Raw genomic sequence first — 21,834 nt, forward strand, 5'->3', positions numbered from 1 at the left:
TAGACCAATGCATGATAATTACTCAGTGAGAAATTATGATTTTTATTTTATACTGCTGGGGTAATCATTTTGGTTACACATGTACGTGTGTAAACAATTTCAAGACAAACGACTGGCTGCTCCTTGGTGATGACCATATTACCAATGTCATACATCCAATGAAAAGCTACATGATGGAAATCGATTAGACTGTGGCGTATAATTAACCTAACATTCAGCATTCATGTGTCTGTGACGCGTAAGTTACCTACAGGTGCAACGGCTGTAAATAACTTTTAGTCGAAAAAGATGTTAAAATTTGCTTAAAACCTGGTTTTTGAGGATATGTAACAAATAGAATAATACATTCGAGTCCGTTACATACCATTTATCTCACAACTCATTGTTTAAAAACGTATCAAACTCGCTTTCGCTCGTTAGATACATTTTAAAACAACTCGTTGTGAGATAAATGGTATCTAACGGCCACTCATATATTACTTACTCTCTACTTATAGTTTCATCGAAATCGGCCGAAAAACGAAATCAGAAAAATCTTTGACAAAAAAGTAAAAATATATAGGTTTAAAAAAAAAAAAAAAAGTATCTGAATACTTTTTGCACATCAAAGTAAATGCAACAATAATAATAATAATAATAATAATAATAATAATAATCATAATAAATATATAAATATATAAAGAAAAAAAGAAAGAAAGAAATACATACATACATACATACATACATACATACATAGAAACAAGAAATAGAGCACATTGATTAATGAATCATCGGCCATTGGATGTCAAACATTTGGCAATTCTGCCTCATTATAATCAGAGAAAACCTGCTACATTTTACCATTAGCAGCAAGGGATCTTTCATATGAACTTTCCCACAGAGAGGAAAGCACATACCACGGCCTTTGACCAGTTGTGATGCACTGGTTGGAACGAGAAAAAACCAAATCAGTTGAATGGATCCACCGAATAATTTGATCCTGCGACACAATCACCTCAGACGAGCGCTCAACCGACTAAGCTAAATCTCGCCCCATAAACAGAAGTGCTAGCTTTGTTACTTTCTCTAGGAAAATATAGCTGACCACAAAACAAATCGCGAACAAAATTATACGTATTATCATTTGTAATACAACAAATGTGTAGTCACGCAAAATACGGAATCATTATGTGTATTTAATATGTAGCCTACTCTATTTGCTAAATGTTGTTAAATGTGTCGTCATTATCCCAATTTGTGAAAAAGGGGCGTGCTTCAGTGTCCCCATTTTCGATGGCACACCAGGGGCGGGTCCGGTAAATATTTTGCAGGGGGGGGGGGGTTAACGGAAAAGGGACACATGGACCAACACGTGAAAAGGGCATCCCAATGGAACAAACATTAAAAGAGGGGAAGGGGGTCGCTTGAATAGTTTTATCAGGGCGGGACACGTGGTTACCACAGGGTCCTCCCCCTGTATTAAATCTGCACACTAACTTTGTCGGGACTTTGTGCATGCTTCGTTTGTTGTGTTTGTTGTGTGTGTTTGTGTTTGTTGCATATACACATGTACAAGACAAATATGGAGTTACTATTATCGAAAGGATCAGGAAGCCATGCCCGTAATCGAAAATCCCTCGGCACGACACTGTTTTTAAGTAGGGCTCCCCCACTAGAACACTAAAATTGCTTTAAAAGATGTCAAAATGTTCTAAATGTTTTAAAGGGACACGCCCTAGTTGTTAACCATTACGCCGTTGTTTTTCGCTATTAAACCCATTTTCTCACAAATAAAATTGCACTTTACTTACATTTTATTATTTAGAATATACATTTCCATTCACCTGAAGTGTTTTTTGGTAATCCTGGTAATCCTGGTGTTTGTAATACCACAAAATGCATTTTTCGTATTTCTTAAAAACGCACAAACCGAACCAAAATGATAACAGTCACGTGGTATACCAACGTCTGTGACGTTGAAACGGGAAGATCCGCTCTAAAAATAGATTAGACCGTGTCTGCTCAACGGTTTTTTCTCGTGCACGGTTCGCGCAATCAACATCTGATTTGTTGTCGTTTGCTTGTCGTTCACAGTTCGTGAACATTTTCATTAACAATAAAGTTCAGACAAGTAAGTATCTCAATACAAAACGTTACAAACCCTTAAAACCAATAAGTCTTACCATATCTGGAGAGGACAGAACAGTTGGAACATGCCCAGGAGAGGTGAAAGGAACGCACCCCAAGTCTGTGTGCACTCTGGGAAATTTGTCCTGACATAGGCATTTCTGTGCTTCGAGCGACATCTACCGGTGACATCAGAATACTAACTTTCAAAATCATTTCAAGTTATTGGGTCACGGTGATTCCCATGGTATTTATCGATATAAAACCTGCTTTTTCACTCTATTTTATAAAAACGTGATCTAAGTGTGTTACAGTTTTGTAGATTAACCAAAATTAGAATTAATTTTCGCGGGCTGAAACTAGGGCGTGCGACTTTAATAATAGTTGAGTGAGGAAATTGCCATTCTGACCATCCCCAAAACAAACATTATCATGTTCATGCATAACAGTTCTCCAAAACATAGTTATCGTGCAATAAATATAAATTGAATTACTTGATATCGCAAATAAGACCACAGTGTATACGCATAACATATACTCATAACAGTCCACCTATTTTTTTTTTTTTACTATAATATATCTAAAATTTTGTCCAGACGAATATATATTTAAAGTCAGAGTGTGTGTAGCAATTTATCAGTTCATAATATATATAAAATATCAGGTTACTATGTGTTGATATCGTGGTTATTTGGCGAGGTTTAGATGACGGTGTAACAGACGCGCTTCAGCGAACCTGTTACACCGCTGTCGAACTGAGCAAAATAACCACGATATCAAAACGTAGTAATCTGATATTACTCATGTCATAACAATTACTCAATATCTAACTAGTGTAATATTGGCACGCGCAGATTGACTGACTAGCATATAATAAAACAAATAAAATAGTACACAAATGTAGCACATCGTCAGATATCGTTTTTACAAGACTAAGTCCATTGCAGCCATGCGCTTTGAAAGTATCTTCAATGTCATTTAAGAAATAATGAAAACAGAAGACGTGATAAGATTTCACCTTGTCTCACGCCTATACAACATGGAAAATAATCTGTATAAACACCTTGAACAGTCACATAGGATTTAATGTGGATGACATTAAAACATTTACCGTTGTATCATTTTTCACTACTTTATCCCATAGTCCAACTCTCCACACAGAATCAAAAGCTTTTTTAAAGTCGATAAAAGTACAGTATAATATTTTCTATCTACTTTTTAGCAGTTCAATAAGGCCATATAATGTAAAAATGTGGTCAGCTGCAGTAGTGTTTTTTTTTATAATTTGAATGACGTCGGCATTCGAATGACGTCATGTTGTATCTCACTGCAATAAAATAAACGGTGCATGATGCGTCCTTTTACGAACGCTAGAAAACTTTACGTGCAAAACTGCTGTGGAAAATGTTTTGTTCAGAGATTATTAACGTAGCTAACTGTGTTTGTACAAAATAGTGTAATTTAAAAGTGTACCATTACGAAATATGGCAATGAACTGAAATTGCGATAAGATGGCTGTTATATTTGGGCCTATTGTGTACGAAGCCAAATCGATGTTTCGGCAAGACACTTAGTGTCTATCGTCAATGTGCTACTCTTTGTTTACTTCTCTATGCATAAGAGTACAAAACCTCAAATTCGGCAAAAATTATTAAAATATTCGGGGGGAAATGTGCTAACCTGAAACCTTTTTACCATGTATTTCCATCATTCTACACCCTAAATTAGTTGTAATCCATGTAAAAATGCGTAGTGATTCGTTTGCAACCCTACATAGCTGTTTGGTCGTAGGGGAGAGTGGGGCAAAATGGCCACCGTAAGCTTTCAATCAATTTTTTTCCATCATGATGAACTGTATTAACTCGGGTCAGTGTGTTTTGTAATCTTTGTTCACTAATAAATGTAATAACCCTTGGAGAATAGAGCCAAAATTAACCATCAACTGTTGATAAGCAAGAAAAAAAATGTGCCTGCTGGGCCATTTTGCCCACGCCATGGGGCAAAATGGTCCACACCATTGGGGCAAAATGGCCCATTCATGATAAAACATTGTGAGTGGCCTACTGGTCAAGGAACAAACTGCAAATATAATTCTAATTTTAAAAACAAGTTTTATCCTAAAATTAACACACAGTACATACTAGTACAAACCTTTTAGGAAACAACATTGCAAACCCCCCCCCCCCCCCACACACACACACACACACACACACACTACATGGAACATCAATTACAAAATGATAACATCGAGATCAGAATGTCCTTGTCCTGTGGACAATGTGTGTGCCCAGGACAGCGTGCTTGAACATTAATTGGATATAAGCACGGGAATAAGTTGACATGAAATGAAATGATCGATTGCTCTCGCGCTAATGATTATTAGTAGTTAATTATTGGTAAAATCCAGCTTGGACTACCACTACTAATAGAATTTAGAAACAAATATAAACAGAAACACATTGGATATATGAACACCAATATTATACATTTTAAAAAAGTATTTAATATGTAATTTTAGTCGTTATATAATCATCTTACAATGCTAAGAAAGTCAGGAAAATCTCTTTACAAAGGTTTCATCTTTAGATCCAAATCTATATTAAACAAGTTCGGAAACATCTTAGAATGCCAAGAAACCCAGGAAGGTCTTTTTAGAAAGGTTTCATCTAAAAATCCAAATCTATATTAAAAAAGCTCACCGAAACAGCTTGTTGTTCTTATATCTTTGATAACGATACCAGCCAATCAAAAACGTGGGAAGAGCAGTCCTTACCGCTGAACAGAACAGAACAGAACAGGTCTGATGATCACAGTCTCGCAAATATCTCGGCTAAAACAACAGAGCACTGATTGGGGAGATTGGCGTATTTCAAGTGTTAGGAAATGCCTGTATTTACATTCTCATGAGTATAGGACGCAGTTTGAATAAAAACAAGTGCATGTATAACAATGTATGCACTGTATTAATTTCACATGGGAACCATGAGGCCACCACCAGTTTGAGAAAGATACTAACAAAAATAACAGTTTTGAAATGCTTCAAAAGTAAGAAAACAAAACTCTAAGACAACTACCACAAGCTGGCGTGTTCCAACGCAGACGTAAGACGTAGGAAATCACAGACGAATGTTGTCTAAACGCCAGACAGGACTGTAGAAGGCCAAAATGTCCTAACTGCCCAATATGTCACAATTGGGGAACTTTTTGGGCTTCGACACAGGACATTGGCAAGGGAAGCTTACTCCATTCCCTTGATTCCACGCCCAGTGTTATTAAATGTATTATTTACATTACAGTTTAACATTTCATAAAGTATTCAGAGTTGTGACAAAATGTAACTTGGTAATACTGTTTGTCTGAGGCACAAAACAAAAACATCATATCTTTTCAAAGACAAGGTGTGTTTGTACAGTCATGTTTGCATGATATTTGAATTAGCTTCAATGTATTTTATTTTGAGATTATTCATTTCGAAGGATTAACTTATAATATTCTACACCAATAATTTTAATTATGTGAATTAGGTGATAAGAAAATAGCAATTGTGTCATACAACTTTCGGGATATTTGGGTGGTTCTTAAAAGAACCTTTCTTGGCGTTGATTGGACACCGATTTTTTAAAGCTGGATACTTTCGTCAGCTTCTTCATCTTCTGAATATGGCGGTTCCAGAGCCAGCTCACATCTGAGTTCAGCAATTTTCTCCGCTTTCAAACAGGCATACTCGTAGTACGTGTTCCTGACCCCTTCAAATGTCGCCATTTTCAGTTTCATGTTGTATCGAAACGACTTTCGATCAGCTTCTTTGGCCGAATTGTATCTCAACTGCAGTTGTTCCAGTTGGTTGTTGAGCAAGATGATTTGCTCGCAGGCCTTTCTGAACCGATTTTCCGTCTCGTACAACTCGTAACTAGAAATTATGAAGCCAATTTGAGAAAGGTGCTAAAAGAAGTAACAGTTTTTAAATGTTCCAAAAGTTAGAAAAAAAACCCACACAATATGTGAAATACAACTACCACAAGCTGGCGTCTTCCAACACAGATTTAATATGTAGACAAGCACAGACGAATGTTGTCTAAACGCCAGACAGGAAGATGGCAAGGGAAGCTTCATTCTCTGGATTCCACGCCCAATATTATTGAATCTGTCTTCTGTTGGCTTTTTAAAAATATTGATATCTGAAACCCACCCCTAAAAAAACACCACCATATACGTGTGTTACATTAAATATTTTTGTAGCTAAATTTTAAATTATCCACTTATCAATACAGACATTCATTCTATTGTTTTAAAGTTATTTTCATGCTTATATCCACTTTGACTTCAAACACCTCCTGGGCACATATTTTATTGTTTGTACAATCGAAATCGTTATTTGCGTTATTAACCTTCACTACCCACAATGCACTGCCTCCTCTCCGCCATTTAAAGAGATTGTCCAGAGTTCGCAGCCAACCGGCCTCGGTGGCGCAGTGGTTAAGCCATCGGACTACAGGCTGGTAGGTACAAGGTTCACAGCCCGGTACTGGCTCCAACCCAGAGCGAGTTCTTAAAGGGACATTCCTGAGTTTGCTGCAATTTTTAAGATGTTATCGAATAACAGAGACGTTTTAACGATTGTAATTACATATAAAATATATATTTCTGCATAAACAAATAAGTGGCGGTATATTAAACGTGTTTCTGATCGTTCTAATATTTGTACTAGGTTAAATTTCATTTTATTTCTTAAAATATTTGTTTCCGTACGTTTGGGCTTCTTACAAATATTAAGACGACCAGAAACACATTAAATATATAGATACTGATATTCTAAACAAGAAAATATATTTAATATGTAAGTTTAATCGTAGAAATATTTTATTAGTCGGAAACATCTTACAATGCAGCAAACTCGGGAATGTCCCTTCAAGGGCTAAATGGGTAGGTGTAAGGCCACTGCACCCTCTTTTATCTCACTAACCAACTAACAACTAATCCACTGCCCTGGACAGACAGCCCAGATAGCTGAGGTGTGTGTCCAGGACAGCGTGCTTTAAGCTTAATTGGATATAAGCACGAAAATAAGTTGAAATTAATGAAAATGTTCCTAGCCACTGTGCGTTGTTTGCGAGTAACAGAGTCTTTCAGTCAACTAAAGTTACATATTGAATACAATTTCTTGTTGAGGCTCATATAGACTGGATGCGGCGCGTGCGTGCGGTCCAACTGTTGCGACTGCGGCTTGCGGTTTGGACATATTCACCATGTACGATTATTTCCTTGCGGCTGGACACCTATATGTATAGTCTAATATTGCACTGTAAAAAAATGTTTTAACATCAGTGGAGAAAGGCGGGTGCATCAGAACTACCCTACCCCAGCCTCCAGCTTTATTTGTTTGTATTTGTCTTGGGCATCACAACAAAGTTTCAAAGGGGTTCGTTTTTGTGAAGAAGATCTACATCACTAGCCGCTTGTGACTGTGATGTCAGACGCTGGAAGCTACTTGCTTTTTTGTTTCGAAATTTTTCATTAAAAATACTGATTACTTCCGAATGGGAGCGAATAATGGAAAATTTTAAAAAACATAAGAGGTAATTTGAAGTTATGGGATATGTGAACGCTATATTTATTTATGCAGTTCAAAAATTATTTCTGTAAATTGATGTTTGAAAAATGAGGTAACGACCTACCCGAAAATTTAGCAAACATCCGTCATGCGCACAATTCATTTCCTAGTGACCTGATAACATATAGCAACGATACGTTTATTATGCTAGCAACGGAGGAGTTATCAGGCAGTAACATAATAACACTTCGAATTATCATGTAGGGGTTATCAGGTCAGAGGAAGCATGGTTGCATGATAAATTAGAATTCATAAACTTGTCACTTTAAACTCCGTCATTCTGTCCGCCTGTCCTACATGTAGTTAAGGACTTTCCTTTCCGCAACATATTGAGCAAAAATAACTTATAATCTAGCTTTATCATATACAGTACAGATACAATTTGACTGGGAATTTATTTAAGGCCCATAACCGTCACAAATGGCATTTATTTATGTTTCACATAGTTATTGCCCTTGAACCTATGAACTCGGTAGAGGGATTACTGCCATTGTTTCTGGTCGCCCTGTGCCTACCTGCCACGGTGGGATCGTTGTTAAGCCATCGGACATAAGGCTAGTAGGTACAGGGTTCGCAGCCCGGTCCCGGCTCCCACCCACTAATAACTAATAATTAACCCATTGTCCTGGACACAGCCCAGATAGCTGAAGTGTGTGCCCAGAACAGCGTGCTTGAACCTTAATTGGATATAAGCACGGAAATAAGTTGAAATGAAATGAAATGATGGATTGCTATCATTGTTTTTCGTCGCGCTAATGATTATTAGTAGTTAATTATTGGTAAAATCCAGCTTGGACTACTACTACTAATATATTTTGGAAACAAATATGAACAAAAACACATTGGATATATTAACACCAATATTATACATTTTTAAAAAGTATTTAATATGTAATTTTAGTCGTTATTAAATCATCTTACAATGCTAAGAAAGTCAGGAAAATCTCTTTACACAGGTTTCATCTATAGATCCAAATCTATATTAAACAAGCTCGGAAACATCTTAAAATGACAAAAAAAAACAGTAAGGTCTTTTTAGAAACATTTCATCTATAAACCCAAATCTGTATTAAATAAGGTCATAGGTAAATTTTTGAAAAAGTAAAATTTGTAATTCAAGGGTGTTAGAATGGCGTATTAGCCTAACTTGGTTTTATAACAATATTCATATTGTCTCAGTTTCATGACTGTTTCCCGATATCAGACATCAGTGACTAAAGGGAAGGCCATATTTATTTAATGGAAATCAGCATATTTTGGGGAGAGAGAGAGAGAGAGAGAGAGAGAGAGAGAGAGAGAGAGAGAGAGAGAGAGAGAGAGAGAGAGAGAGAGAGAGAGAGAGAGGGAGGGAGACGGAGAGGGAGGGAGAGAGACAGTGGGAAGGAGGAGGGATGAAGAGAAAGAGAGTGGGAGGGAGGAGAGAGAGAAAAACAGAGGGAGAGAGAAGGCGGATAGAGGGTGAGAGATACCGAGGGGGTGATACTATGCCTTTAATCTACTCTCCAGTAATAGACCTAAAACGTTTAGAGTGTAGGCCTAACAAAGGCCCGTACGTAGGTAGGTAGGTAAATCTGATTTAACGGTAACCGTTTACATCAAATTAAGGTACAAACACGCACGCTGTACATATGAACTCTGTCAAAGACTGGTACTTTGTACCGAAAATGAGAAGGGGTAGGGGAGTTAAAGGCGGGCTATCGACAAAGAAAACCTGGATGAATTTTTAACATGCCAAAAATATTTTGTTTTTAAATTGACTGCTTAGCCAAACAATTTATATAATTTGGAGCATTTTTCAAGGATAATTCAAAAATGGAACTAATAAAGACGAGATTATCATAATATTTTAAATTGGTGTTAAATATTAATCTTTATCCCTCTTAGGTGGATTAAGCAGTGCCTCTGTAATCAAGTTAATATTGTTTCTACAGCCAAAGTCTTCATGTCAGATGTTAAATTAAAAATTTCGAACACTTTTTTTCATAAAAGTGTGAGACAATCAATGAAATTACCATATTTATAGAGGTGTGATATTTCCATCTAACACAAACAGCTTGTTGTTCTTATATCTTTGTTAACGATACCAGCCAATCAAAAACGTGGGAAGAGCAGTCCTTACCGCTGAACAGAACAGAACAGTACAGAACATGTCTGATGATCACAGGCTCGCAAATATCTTAGCTAAAACAACAGAGCAATGATTGGGACGATTGGTGTATTTCAAGTGTTACGAGAGGCCTGTATTTACATTCTCACGAGTATAGGACGCAGTTTGAATAAAAACAACTACATGTATAACAATGTATGCACTGTAATCATTTCGCATGAGAACCATGAGGCCACCGCCAGTTTGAGACAGAGACGAACAGAAATAACAGTTTTTAAATGATTCAAAAGTAAGAAAAAACTCTTAAGACAACTACCACAAGCTGACGTGTTCCAACGAAGACGTAAGACGTAGGAAATCACAGACGAATATTGTCTAAGCGCCAGACAGGACTGTAGAAGGCCAAAATGTCCTAACTGCTCAATATTTCACAATTGGGACATTTTGGGCTTCAACACAGGACATTGGCAAGGGAAGCTTACTCCATTCCCTTGACTGCACGCCCAGTGTTATTAAATGTATTATTTACATTACATTTTAACATTTTATAAAGTATTCAGGGTGGTGACAAAATGTAACTTGGTAATACTGTTTGTCTGAGGTATGATGGCTCAAGGGATCGATTACCGTCGGTGAACATGCATGCGGGGTTATCCCGGTGTAAACGGAATGCAAGTCCGTAGGAACAGTTGTCTGCCCGGACTTAATCTCCCAGGAATGCAGGTCATAGGTCTAATATACCTAGGAATGCAAGTCCTAGGACTTGGGTTCCGTAAGAATACTGGTCTGACTGCCAGGATTACAAGTCCAGGCCGGACTTGCATTTCTGGACAATCAAAATTTAAGTCCGATTGTACACATAAAATTAAATTATAAATGTAAACAGTTTCCTTTTTGATTTATTTAATTAACTTAGGATACTAGCGCCTCTCTTTATTTAAATATTTTCTATTTATTCCAATATTTTCCATTTATATCATTTGCAAGAGTTTGTACATATTTATTGACCTTTTTACATGAGCAGAACCAAGGTCTTTATTCATTGGTATTGTTAGATATTATGTACTTGTATTTGATAATAATAATAATAATAATAATAATAATAATTTAACTATAAAAATGTGATATTTGCGTTTAATAAATTATCTTGTTATTACGTAATTTTAAGTTTGTGCCTTTTTGTCAATAATGTTGCTAGCGTGTACATAGAGTGTGGGGTGGGGTGGCGTTTTCTAAACACGCCTTTTCAAGGCAAATTTATACTTGCCATAGCTTACTGAACATGTGCCTGCTTTGTCAATTTTGCTCATTTTCAAAAATTAATTTGGTCTAACATATGACATATCAGACTCTAGTCTCTATGATATCTTAGTCCCAACAAACCATACCAACGATAAAAAAAAAATGTTAAATGGTTTTCATTAATGTTTATCAATTAATAGAAATATCAATGACAAAGAGTGGGTTTTAGCAGCTCAATGGGCTACTACACCGACTAAAGCAAAGCAGTAATCCCTGAACAATTATCATATTGTCAATAATATGCACACACAATTTACAAAGATCCTTTTAAACAGACTAACTACTCATGACATTTTTATACCTAACAGGTTTGGTCACAATAGGCATTCAGGCTCCCTTTTTGGGAGAAGGGGTGGGGGGAAGGATGCTGATTTTTATTGCCCAAATCAAACGAAAATGTTCGAATCTGGAACACAACGTATATTTATATTCGCATTACTACCAAGACGCTATATAAGATTCAAAACAAATCAGTCTGCATTTGTTCATGGATTACAACTAATATTTCACAAATCATTGCCATTCTGTGCAGCCTTCAGAAGTCCAGAAGTCAGAAAAACACCATTAGTAAACTGTTTGATGCAATTTCGTCATGCCACGCCTCAGTAAAAATGACAGATGGCGAGTCATAGGGATGCTTGAATCTGGGACCTCGCAGCGTGACGTTGGACGTCAATTCAACGTCTACAGAAACACCATATGGCACTTATGGCAACCATATCAACAAAACAACCAGGTCAGGCACAGACCCTAGCGGCCGACCACCCATAACAACCCCTCGCCAAGACACATGGATCCGAACCACGCATCTGCGAAACAGGTTCCAGCCAGCAACCCTCACAGCCCGTACCATGTCTTTCTCCAGGCAGTCAATGAGACGACGATGCCACGTTTGGTGAAATATGTATCTTGTGGAGTTGCAATCGAACGCAACTGTCGAATTCCCATGTATGAGAATGCATGCTCGTGTAACGCAACAAACATTTAATGTCGTATGAATCTTATTGTCAAACTGATTGGGCAAATGCCTTTGTTCATTAAACTATATCGGCCCGACAGCGTTGCAAATAATAGAGCGTTTAGATGTTTTATGAGTTACTTTGGCAATGAACGATATATATGCTGATGGTGAAAAGATACGACTTCAGTAAAACTAATTATGTTCGTGTTTTAAATGCACAAAATATATAGGATGCAGGAAAGTTAATTGCAGCTTTAAGAAGAAAGGTCCTCACCTGGCATAAACATTCATGAACGCAATCACGACTTTGCCAAATATCCTTTTCACTCTGTCTTGAATAGAGACAGGGTTTTGATTATGGAAAAGGTTATGTCGTTCAGATTTAGTATAAAACCGAAGTTGCAGGACTGACAGTGGGTGGGTGGGAGGATCAAATCTAGTTACAATATTCTAGTTGCTGAAGGAACATTCAACTATATTTTCGTGCTTATATCCAATTAAGGTTCAAACACGCTGTCCTGGACACACACCTCAGTTATCTGGGCTGTTTGTCCAGGAGAGTGGTTTAGTTGTTAGTTGGTTAGTGAGAGAGAATAGGGTGTAGTGGCCTTACACCTACCCACTGAGCCCTTAAGAACTCGCTTTGAGTTTGACGCGGTACTGGGCTGCGAACCCTGTGCCTACCAGTCTGTAGTCCGATGGCTTAACCACTGCGCCACCGAGGAACAGGTGGTCTGACTCCTGGGACCATTGCTTATAAAACTTATTAGAGTCCAGACTCAGTCTCTAATGATATGACGCACATACAAGTTGTATGCCGAGGTCATGACATTACTGTCTCAGACTCTATTAGAGTCTTGAGTCTAGACTAAAAGTTTTATAAGTTTTATAAAGCCAGGTGTCTATCTTTAATATAACAATAAATATTAATGTGCTTCTATGTTGAGGATTCCCTTAAGTACAGAGACTCTCATGTTAACAGTATGCGGATATCGTCTATGCGGTGGGCGTTTCACAAATGTACTCATGTCTTTCATCACAGTTATGGTCCCACCATTCCACTTTCTGATTACTAAGTTTAATTCGCAGACAGTCTCCATCTTGGCTAGGCTGGCTGGATTCCCAGTGTTGGTACGTCATCAACGTCTCATCTGTAAACCTCCACTCACCCTCGACGTCACCGTCGGCACCGTCTATCCACGGCTGCGAGGACGTTGACATTACCTTTTCTGAAATATAACGACAAGTGATGGGTAATGTGGTGTCACTTGGATAAACTGTAATCGGCTGCAAATGAAGAATCAGGTTTTAAATTTTATGTTTTTTGTTTTCTTTTCTTACTTTCTTTCTTTCTTGTTGTTTTTTTCGGGGGCAGGGTTGAGTTTTTCTGTTTTTCAAAGTATATTATTTGTTATATTACTCGCTGAAAATTAATCAAATTATTGATTAAAATGAAATTTTTAAAAAGGTGAAAAAAGTAAATGTTATTCGTCTTAAGTCCAAATCTGATTAAAATTAGCTCTACTGGTCTACCAGTAGATCTAAGAACATTGCGTGGACTTCCCCATGTCCATGTGACATTTCATCTATTAGACATTTTATAGCGTTATTCGGGAGCATACAAATTCTAAAAATATTGGGCGAGACTATTTATGCTAAAAGAAAAATCAAATTACTGGCATGATTTTGGAAGTAAAGTTTTGATTGGTCGAATGAAAGGTCAACTGGACATGAGCTCCAACGTGCTGCTGTTAGATCCACAGGTAATAGTAATTAACCAGTGGAGCTAATTTTAAGTCCTTTCTTTGTTTGTTTTTCTAACTGCAAAACATGTTTACCATTTGCAATACTTAAGTCTACTGACTAACGCTCCACATCTTATATTAATATAGCAATCCGCTATTTATAACAATATATACTATGTCTATTTATGCTCCAAAGTGGTACTCGGTTTATAACCTGCAAGCATTTATTAAAAGTGTCAAAGTTCAAATTTTAAAAACTTCAGTGCTATGGAATTTCGTATTTTAGTTAACAAACCTTGGTACAGCTGAGCAACGTAGTCTTGTTTTTTCTGCGAGTCGATTCGAATTAGGAATCCGCCATCGTTTTGGCAAGCAGCCATAGCGTCATCATGATTCATTTTATCCAGCCCTACTCTGTAACACATACGGGGGTCGCTGGAGAATTTGTATCCTTTCTCTGTTGGACACGGATCTGAAACCGATTAAGCATAATAACACATTGATTTGCAACACAAACGGGGGTCGCTGGAGAATCTGTATTCTTTCTCTAATAATACATTGATCTGTAATATAATCTGTATCTTTCCTCTGTTGAACTAATACATTGATCTGTGACCCACAACTCATGACAGAAATGTATCCACTAGGTTTGACCGCTTGAGCCGGTTGTTAGGCCTATCATATCGTTCATGTCCACCGATGGGTGTGGCCCCACTGAAGCCCTAACGGGGTGCATTTAATTGAGTCCCACCGTATGCATGGATCAGTGGGGTTTTTTGTTTTGTTTTGTTTTATTTTGTTTTGTTGGCGGTTTTTTGTAGTTTTTTTGTTAAACTACTATACACTCTAAACATATATTTGTGTGTGAGGACTATGGTGCATTTCGTTTTGTGTACCTGTATTTTGTGTGTGGATTGTGGTGTACTTCGTTTTGTATACTTGTATTTTCTGTGTAGATTGTGATGTACTTGTTTTTGTGTACCTGTATTTTGTGTGTGTGGATTGTGATGTACTTTGTTTGGTGTACCTGTATTTTGTGTGCGTGAATTGTGATGTACTTCGTTTTGTGTACCTGCATTTTGTGTGTGTGGATTGTGATGTACTTCGTTTTGTGTACCTGCATTTTGTGTGTATGGATTGTGATGTACTTCGTTTTGTGTACCTGTATTTTGTTTAGGAGGATTGTGATGTACTTTGTTTTGTGTACCTGCATATTATTTTAACTAATATAACTGTTCACTGTACAAACACAACTTTTATATCTATTTATGTAGGCATCGGATTGTAATATAATGCAATGGATATGCATATTATTAATTTAATTTTCTATATATATATTTATATCCATGTATGTATTGATGTATGAATATCTATATATTGTATGTATGTCGAGGTTGACTGTTACATACATAGATATTAACGCACTGCATGTACGTATGTATATATTGATGTATGTAAGTACGTATGTATCTATGTATGTAGGTAGGTAGGTATGTGTATATGTATGTATGCATGTGTATGTATGCATATGTGTATATATGCTTGTTACTACTTACCTGGAATGCACAACAACATACAACACTGATCAATAGCTTACTTTCAATTGTCTTATTCCTATAGCACTGCTATAATGTTCGCTGACTTTTCTCCGCGTCCGTTCTTCTGATCCATTTTAAATGTCTGGGAGAGGGTCATTGTGATATATGTCTTTAACGTTAACCCCAATTTTTTTTCTTATTACTTTCACTATTTACTGATTCTTTCCTTTTTGACAAAATCTATATTCCTTTGTTTTGGTAATATTCATGTATATTCTCTCTATCATTCTTGGCATTAATAATACCTCATCTCTTAAATTTAACCTACTGTCTTCAAGCAAGGTATATGTACACATCCTATTTAAAATACCTATTACTACGTGTATGCGTACATTGTGTATTCTATCTGAAAGCTGTAACAATTTAAATATGGATATGCCATGGCTTGTTTTCAAATAATCACCCTAACTGTCAGGGACTCGGGGATCCGATAAAGAAAAAGATGTATTAAATTATTTAAAATGCAAGACCATTAGCATTTATTGTTTACAAGATACGCACTTCACAACAGCATTAGAACCATACATACATTCTCAATGGGGATACAACTGTTATTTTAGCTCTTATGCATCACATTCTAGAGGAGTAGCAGTAATGTTTAATAATAACTTTGAATACAAGATACACAAAACTTAGGACATTTTATTATATTAGATATAACAATAGAAGGAGAAAAAATTACAATTGCAAATCTCTGTCAAAAAAGAAACGCATAGACGAAATATTCATGGAATTATCTCTTTAATACAAAGTGGCATAATTTCGTTATTTATGATCGTATCACAGTCAAATTTGACATGAGTATGTAACAATGTCCTTGATATGGACTGACGGCAGTGGAGACGTTTTCGTCACCATACAGCGTCGCACGAGGGCGCTGAAATCAGTACCTTGTGTGGCCACCAGCAGCAGCAATCAATGCGCGACATCTCCTGGCATAAACTGAATGAGTCTCTGAATCCGGGCACGTGGAATCCTAGCCCATTTTTTCCTGCAGTGCATGTGACAGTCTGAGGCTCCGGGTCAAGCTGGCGTACACGTCTGTCTAGTTCGTCCCATAGATGTTCAATGGGGTTGAGATCTGGCGATCTTGATGGCCATGGCAGCACATTAATGTTCTCATTCTGTAGGAAATCCATTGTTACACGTGCCGTATGCAGTCTGGCATTGTCCTGCTGAAAGAGTTTTCTCTGTCGATCCAAACTGGGAAGCGTGTGATGGCGAATAATTTCATCCCGGTAGCGTACACCTGTCAGGTTGCCTTGTACGAACACAAGTTCACTTCTTCCGGTGTATGAGATGGCTTACCACATCATGACACTCCCTCCACCGAATCTGTCAATTTGGGCGACGCAGTTGTTGAAAACCTTCATTGCGGCGTCTGTAAACACGTTGTCGTCCATCACGTAGCTGTAGAAGGAAACGTGACTCGTCGCTGAACCATACTCGCCGCCAGTTTCCCAAGTTCCACCCCTGTATATTCCTGCACCAAGCGAACACGTAAATGCCGATGTTGACTTCGCAAGACGGGGGCAACATACGGTCTCCTATCCTGTCAACCAGCTTCTCGAAGTCGGTTCCGAATGGTTTGTGTAGACACCCTTCTCAAACCAGGTATGTGTCCAGCAGTGTTCGTTGCTGTGGCAGTTTGGTGACGCAAGTGCAGAACCCGGTCTTGTCCTGCAGTTGTTGTGCGAGGTCTACCACTTCTGAGCCGGTCTTCAGCTGATTGAAACTGCTGGTACCTGTCCCAGAGACGTGAACTGGTGCTCTGATGGACGTTCATGTGGCGTGCGACTACTGATTGCGATTCATCTAACTAGAGGCGACCTATTGTAATGTTTCGATTCGGCAGGCTTAGTCTTGGCATCTTGTAACTTGTCTACGTCGAAATGGAAATGAGGCATCATTGCGAGCATTGCAGCTTTAAATACCCATCACTACCCCAATCTTTTTCCCGAGTTTCGCGTGCATTCGCCAAAATCTGGCCATTTCACGCTGATATCCTGCAATTGTCGCACAACGTGCCAAAACGTGCCACAACGTGCGTTAAATTTCCTTTAGGGTGCATTTGGGCACGCTGTCCCATTCCAGGAACATTAACAAACATGGTCATTCAGCAACATTGTACACAAAAAAAGATATTTTGTAAAATCAAACACTTTTCTTCTTTCCCTATCACCTAAGCGTTTCTTTTTTGGCAGAGTATATATGGACCAAATAGGGATAACCCTATTTTTACCAAATATATTAAACTATATTGAAGATTTTGAAAATAATAAATATATAATCTGCGGCGATTTTTATTTAGTACTAAATCAAGATTTAGACACCAATAACTATAAAATTATTAACGACCCAAAAGGTCAAAACGATATTATCGAAAATATGGAATTGTTTGATTTAAAAGATCCATTCAGGGAATTATATCCAAGCCATCGAAGATATAGTTGGAGAAAAGGAACTCCACCAAAAACAAGCTAAACTAGACTTTTTCCTTGTTTTAAATAATCTAATGCATACCGCTGAAAAGATAACGGTTGAAAATAGCTATCGTTCAAATCATGCTGGGGTGGTATTAAGTTTTAAGCTCAATAATTTTTTTAAAAGGATGTGGACTATGGAAATTTAATAATTCTATGTTAGCAAATAAACACTATGTTAAAACGGTAAAGGGAATAATCGACCAAATTAAATATCAGTATGCAGTCCCAATATATAATAAAGAAAATTTACAACTAATTGCAACAGATGAAATTCAGTTTATAATAAATAATCAACTCTTTATTATACATTACTTATGGAAATAAGAGGTAAAACGATATCATTTTCCGCTTTTCAAAAGAAAACTAAGAATAAATTAGAAATAAAGCTTTGCATAGAAATAAAAAATCTAGAGGAAAATGAAAACAGCGAAATGGATGAAATTGAGGCAAACAAGAATGAACTTGTAGAATTAAAAAATGAAAGATAAATATATGAGATTAAAGGCAAAATTGATAAAAGAAGGTGAAAAACTATCAAATATTTAGAATCTAGAAATTATTATAGTAAACTAATATCAAAAGTACGATTAGATGATGGAGAAGAAATTAATGAACATGAACAAAGTTTAAAGGAAACCAAATGTTTTTATCAAAAACTATTCTCTGCACCCTCTGGGCAAAATCATGACGTGATTAGAAAAATACGTAATTTAAAATTCAATACATTATGTAACGACGACGCAAACTGTTTAGAAGGCGAAATAACATATTCGTAAGTATTAACATATTTAAAAGGTATGAAAAATGGGACAAAAAGCCCAGGTTCGGATGGTTTTTCGACTGAATTCTTAAATATTTTCTGGATAGATCTGAGACATTTCATAGTTCGATCTATTAACTATAGTTATTCTGTTAAAGATATATCTAACGTCCAAAAGTTAGTTATAATTACATGTATCCCAAAAGCAAATAAAATAAAATAATATCTTACAAATTGGAGGCCCTTAACACTATTAAACTGTATAAAATTTACAAAATGGCATCAGGTTGTATCGCTAACAGAATAAAGCAGATATTAGATATAATGATAGATAAAGACCAACAAAACTGGTTTCTTAAAAGGAAGATACACTGGAGAAAATATAAGACTAATATATGATATTATGCAGCATACCGAAAGGCACTTTCCCGGCTTACTGTTACTATTAGACTTTGAAAAAGGTTTTGATTCTATATCATGGTCGTTCATATATTAAGTACTTGATATTATTACTTTTAAATCATTTATTAAAAACTGGATTAAAACGTTTTATAACAAATATTTTTCTAGGGTAATACAAAATGAATTATTATCCGAACCAATTCTGTTAGAAAGGGATGCCGGCAGGGTGACCTGATGTCGCCATATATCTTCATAATATGTGCTGAAATCCATGCAATTATTATTAGAAATAATTCAATTATTAAAGGCATACATATAGATAGTGAGGAATATCAAATATCGCAATACGCAGATGATATAAGTTTTATTTTAGATGGATCCCCCTCGCCGAGTCCCTGTACAGTACACTTACGGTATTAGATTATTATGAACATATCTCGGGCCTAAAAATAAACTACTCTAAGTCAAAAGCTATCTGGATAGGCAATAAAAAGTCTTCTAAAGACGTTTATCACCATACACGATAGAAGTTAGAATGGGGACTACCCAATTCACTTTACTTGGTATCAACTTTTCAGTCAACTTAAAAAAATATTAATGAACTTAATTTTAACCCTAAGCTACAAGAAATAAAAAAATTCATTGAAAAGAGAATCTATAAGAAAATTAACAGTCTTAGGTAGAATAACTGTTCTTAAAACATTAATAATACCAATTATAACATATCTTTTAATATCATTACCGAACCCAGGAGAAATGTTCTTGAAAACTCTAAATGCACTATTTGTTAAATTTGTTTGGCAGAATAAACCTGAAAAGTTAAAACGTGATCTAATAACTCAAGGCTATAAAATAGGACTCCAAATGTTAAATGTAAGTAACTTCATGATCCCTTAAAAACAAACTCGTGGATACGAAGATTGTTTGTGGGTTTATATTTTTAAGTCTGTTACAAACGTATCAACAAATGAATTATTAATATATGGAGATTATTTCATAACGGGAAAAGCCAACCAACTTCCAAATAAGTTTGGAGAGATACATTACTTTGTTGGGTAAAGATAGAAAATAACATAATCCTGAAAGTGTAAATTATATTTTATATACTAACATCTGGCATAATTGTGAAATACTTATAGATCAAAAAACCATTTATATTTTAAAATTATGCCAGCAAAGGAATTATTTTCATAAGTGACCTATTCGATGAACAAGGAGATATTTTTTCTTCTGATAAATGTATAAATATGTATCATACAACAACAAATTTCATATATTATGCTTCACTGGTAAAAACAGTAAAATCATACAATAAAATTTAGATGCTTTGAATGATGAGTTTCACAACAATAAATAAACCCATTCTTCCATTTAAACTAAAACTATTATTAAAAAGCCAAAGGGATGATGCAAAGATATGTATGATTTAATAAACTTCAAATCAGTAACCTCATAATTACAAATTAAATACACGAATCAAAGATTTAGTTTTACACCAAGTGATTGGGAACAGTACTATTTGCTACCTTTCAATGCGTGAATGATTCAACTTTATTATGGTTCCAATATAGATTGTTTCAAAGAATGTTAGCTACTAATACATTTGTACATATGATTCATTACGTCAATTCGAATATGTGCAATTTATGTAGTAATTATCCTGAAACCATATAACATTTATTCATAGTATGCAATGAGACCAAAATCTTATGGGATGCAGTACAAGCCTGGATATTAACTGAGACAGGGAATATAATTCCTTTTAATAATAATAATATCATGTTTGGTTTCATAAATAATGAAACAGATAACTTTCTTAATTGGCTAATTATTAATATAAAATACTATGTTTACTGTACAAAAATACAACAACAAATGTTTAAAAATCAATTCCATTAAAAATGTAAAAAATAAAAACAAATTGAAATAGGAAGATATTTCTATTCAAAAATTGCCATTATGAAAATGTTTATAAAGAATGGGTCCCATGTTTAATGACTGATATAGATACAGTAAATATATATATATATATATATATATATATATATATATATATATATATATATATATATATATATATATATATATATATATATTGTTATTATGATAATATAATGTATACATATACATGTAGCAATATATATTAAGACTGATTTAGTGCATCATGGCTTGTTTGGCGATCGCATGGTTTCAGGTTTTATATAATTCAAAATAACTTCTTTCTTTTTCCTTATGCCATCTATCTCTATCTTGTATTTTGAAACAAATTTATTACTTAACCAAATTATATATGTGTATAATATTGCCATACGCTTACCTTTTTATGACACCCAATAGCCGATGTGTATTTCTGTGCTGGAGTGTCGTTAAACATTCATTCATTCATTTTGCAAATCGTTTAGGATTGTTACCATTATACATTATAAATTCTTCCAGCTCTACCTGAAATGCCATTTCCTACAATCTACCAGCAAAATTCATCATGACAAGTTTGTTTGTTTTGTTTAACGACACCACTAGTAAACATTGATTAATCAATCATCGGCTACTGGATGTCAAACATTTGGTAATTCTGACACAGAGTCATCAGAGGGAACCTGCTACATTTTTTTTCTAATGCAGCAAGGGATATTGTATATACATTTCCCACAGACAGAATAGCATATACCACAGCCTTTGATATACCAGTCGTGGTGCACTGGCTGGAACGAGAAATAGCCCAATGGGCCCACTGAGGGGATCGATCCCAATCATCA

This window comes from Gigantopelta aegis, chromosome 4, assembly GCF_016097555.1.
Source record: "Gigantopelta aegis isolate Gae_Host chromosome 4, Gae_host_genome, whole genome shotgun sequence".
NCBI lineage: Eukaryota > Metazoa > Mollusca > Gastropoda > Neomphalida > Peltospiridae > Gigantopelta > Gigantopelta aegis.